This window comes from Palaemon carinicauda, chromosome 10 (genome assembly GCF_036898095.1).
Source record: "Palaemon carinicauda isolate YSFRI2023 chromosome 10, ASM3689809v2, whole genome shotgun sequence".
Classification (NCBI taxonomy): Eukaryota; Metazoa; Arthropoda; class Malacostraca; order Decapoda; family Palaemonidae; genus Palaemon; species Palaemon carinicauda.
Genome location: NC_090734.1, coordinates 20,595,608 through 20,599,365, shown reverse-complemented (window position 1 = coordinate 20,599,365; position 3,758 = coordinate 20,595,608). Strand labels below are relative to the sequence as shown.

Here is a 3,758-nt window from a genome sequence, read left to right as displayed (position 1 = left end):
TTTTAGTTTGAAATGAAAGTTACAGTTGCATATGAAAACTATAAAAAAGAATCACTCCATTTAAACTGTAATTTAGGCATTGTTTTTTTTTTCGTTCATTTTACTTTGCATATATTGTAGCCTTAATCACATTTTCGATTTGTTGAGTTTATTACCATATTATGTTTCATAGTTTATTACATTTACTATTTAATTAATGCTTGTAAAGCTTGGCTAAATATTGATTTTTTTCATTATATTTCATAGTTTATTTTATTAACTAGTTTATTAAAGCTTGTAAAACTTTGTTAAATATTGAATTTTATTCTCTTTAAAATTAGCTAGTTGGAAGACAGCCAGTTTAAATATTCATTAACTGCTCCTTTGTTGTTAAGAGCTCACGATTTTCCACCGGCTTAAGTTGTTTACTGATACTAATCACCTGAGTCAATCTTTTGTTTTTTTCCGAGGTTCGGAACTTGGAAGAGGAGCTCGGGGAATCAGTTAATTTCTGTATGCAGCAATACCCATACCTCAGTACCTCTGTGATATAGCTCACTTACGCACGGTGACGGAAGTGCACCATCTGATACATTACTTAATTCTGTATACGCTGCCAAAGGCTCTTCAGACCTGTGAGGGACATTGCTCAAAGTGTTTTTTTCTTTCTCTCAATATTTAATGGAATGATAACTGCAACCATCACCCGGGAAGTATGTCATCGTCGCATTGTCTCTACGTATCAACGCGTATGTCCCTGAATGATATTGGTGGGTCTCCGAAAACTCGGAAGGAGTTTTATGCTGTGAGAATCGTACAACTTTTTTGGATAGTGTTTATCAATTTAATATTTCTTCCAATTACCTAATGTAAACGCAAACTTTATTATATATGATTTATATTTTTATTTATGTCGGTCATAGCAATTATTACGGCGTTTTTAGAGGTTTTGGAATCTAATATGAATATTGGCTAGTACATATGCATTATTTTATTTGATGCTTGTACATATTTATTCAAAGACAGGACGTATGGATTTTGTACATTAAATATTGCACTTACATTTTATCGTTGTAAATCTGTTTTTGTGGATTATTCAAGATTTTAACTCTTGTATAGGTTATTTGGAACAAGCTGTATTGAGCTTGGATAAGATACGCTATTTAGGGCGGACTTCCAGCCAATAACTCATCGTTATCTTATATTTGTCTTTTAATGAACCTCGAGTATATATTATCCTCGATTACTATTTTCACCTCGTAAGTTTAGTACTGCATACAGACACCAACGAGAGAGAGAGAGAGAGAGAGAGAGAGAGAGAGAGAGAGAGAGAGAGAGAGAGAGAGAGAAAGAGAGAGAAAACAAATGCCCGTAACTAGCCCAGACAGTATGAAATAGGAAAACTGTAATGAATTGATTGATTGCTTCATTTTAAGTTTTCTGGAACCGTAGTGAATATTACTTGGATCTTACTCACGTGAACAAATAGTCCCTTTTTAGGTAATTAGAAAAGAGTAATAGTATAAAATCGTGATTTGTGGGTTTGATATATTTCATCAGTTTTGACTAAATTAGATTTAGGAAATTTGGGCCACATAACCTGGTGCTGGGACCAGTGAGGCAATGGAGCTCACAAGTGGAGCAGCGGGAAAGCACTGCACTTAAGACTATGAAGCCAAAGTTAAAAGTTTTGAAAGCAAAATTGGCAGGAAGGTAGAGGTAACGAATGTAAGTAGAACGGCTACCGTATACTAATGGATGCACAAAGTTTGTATTTAGGATTTTCTTGCACGTATTAGGACAAAACGGATTTCTGACTTATAACCTACTAATATCTGTCCTGATTTGATTGTCAGGCGCATACGAAATCAATAAAAGATTATTGCTGGTCGGACAGCATCCTGTGTCCCAAGTTCTTCAAGCGAGTACACACACTTATCAGTCAGGAAATATTCATGATACTCAGCCCAAGTAACTCAATAATGACGAGGTGGTATACCATTGTCCACAATTGGTTTACAGCTTTTGTTTTGCTACGGAGTCGCGGATTTTAAAAAAGATACTTTTGTGCAGTGGTTATCATCATCATCATTATCATCATTATTATCTTCTCCATTATCATTATTATTATCATCATCATCATTATCATCATTATCATCATCATCATCTCTTATGTTAAATTTCCCCTCAGCCATTACAGACGGTTAAATATAAACGACGGAATAGATTGTTTACATATTTGTTTTCAATATTATTTAAATTTTGTAGCTTTTCTTTTGTCATTAGTTTTACAGATTTTATTCAGTGAAAACTAGAATCCTAAAAGCTCTGTATTTTTTCTTCAATGAATTTTAGGTATTTTTTTCTTTACATTGCTGTTATTTTGATATCATTGATGTCATTACAATTGACAATATTGATACTACTATTATTAGTATCCTTACAATTTTCATTGATGTTGGCATGTATATTTATAACAATTGACAATATTAATACTACTATTATTAGTATCCTTACAATTCTCATTAATGTTGTCATGTATAATTACAATCAACAAATATGAAATTAGTTTCTCAATTTACTCTTGAGTTGGGAATTTGAATATATCACTTTAGGCAAAAAAAAAAAATGGTTATTTACTTCAATGGTTTTTAAACTCAAATAATCGATCACAGCCTATCGCACCAGTCACCATACAACTGCTTTAAATTGTAAATATGAATTGTCCTTATTTCCACAGATACCCCATTCAGCGTGCCCTGCTCTAGCGTTATTCCTGGGACCTTTCCACGAATCATACATGAACTCCAGGTCCTTGGAGTTAGGCATCGTCTTCCCTTTCGAGGTCTTGCTTGCAAACGCCTTAGACCTGACAAAGAGTTTTGTTCAAATAGTCCTCGCAGGAAAATGGGAATTGAGATCATATGGCGGATGTATAGTGAGAGACTCTAGAAGACCGGAATCGAAGAGAGAGGAGATCGTATCTTCCTGAAATAGCAATCTGTTCGAGTTTTTCTTCAGAGGCAAGTTGCAGCCCAAAGCCTGTAGAAAGGCTTATACACGAGGACCTCAGGGCAATGAGATTATCTTTCCGAATCTAACTTCGTTGTAATTTATGGTCTATTGTGTGTATATATATATATATATATATATATATATATATATATATATATATATATATATATATATATATATATATATATATATATATATATATATATATATATGGTCTGGATATGTATATATATGTTCTTGATAAGCACTTACCATAGCAGGGTGCTTGGCCGCGCCCTACATATGGTCTGGATATGTATATATATGGTCTGGATAAGCGCTTATACATAGCAGGGCGCTTGGCCGCGCCCATGGTTAAGCTCCGCCGTCATCGGGCGGCTTTCCTGGTGTGCGACGCCATTAACCGATTGGGGAATGGAATACTTAACTTAAATTTCCACTCTTGTGTAATTAAATGGTATTATTTCGTACAAATATGGTTTTCCTGTCCTTCGTGGTTGGAATTTCTTAAAACCGGTCTAGTGAGAAACTGATTAACATCAAAAGATCCTACGAATTTCTATAATTTTATCTTTTCTTGATCTGTATCGGCAATTAATGGCTGCACAGGTACATGTGAAAGATTAAGTCCTTTGACAGACAATAAGAAAACCTTAGTAAACCAGTAAAGATAGATTATATCCCAATCCTTCTCCCCTGCCATGGATTCATTTTACTTGGTGTATAAATGAGAAGAGAGGAGAGGAGACGAGATTGTGGTTTGG

The 3,758-nt window shown here is 34.3% G+C and overlaps 1 long non-coding RNA gene across 1 annotated transcript; it reads left to right on the top strand.

Moving 5' to 3' along the window:
* Positions 1-351: 351 nt before the first annotated feature.
* On the top strand, positions 352-3,468 carry LOC137648387 (uncharacterized). Its single transcript, XR_011045606.1, has 2 exons — positions 352-749; positions 2,720-3,468. It is a non-coding gene; the product is annotated as an uncharacterized lncRNA (long non-coding RNA).
* Positions 3,469-3,758: the final 290 nt, after the last annotated feature.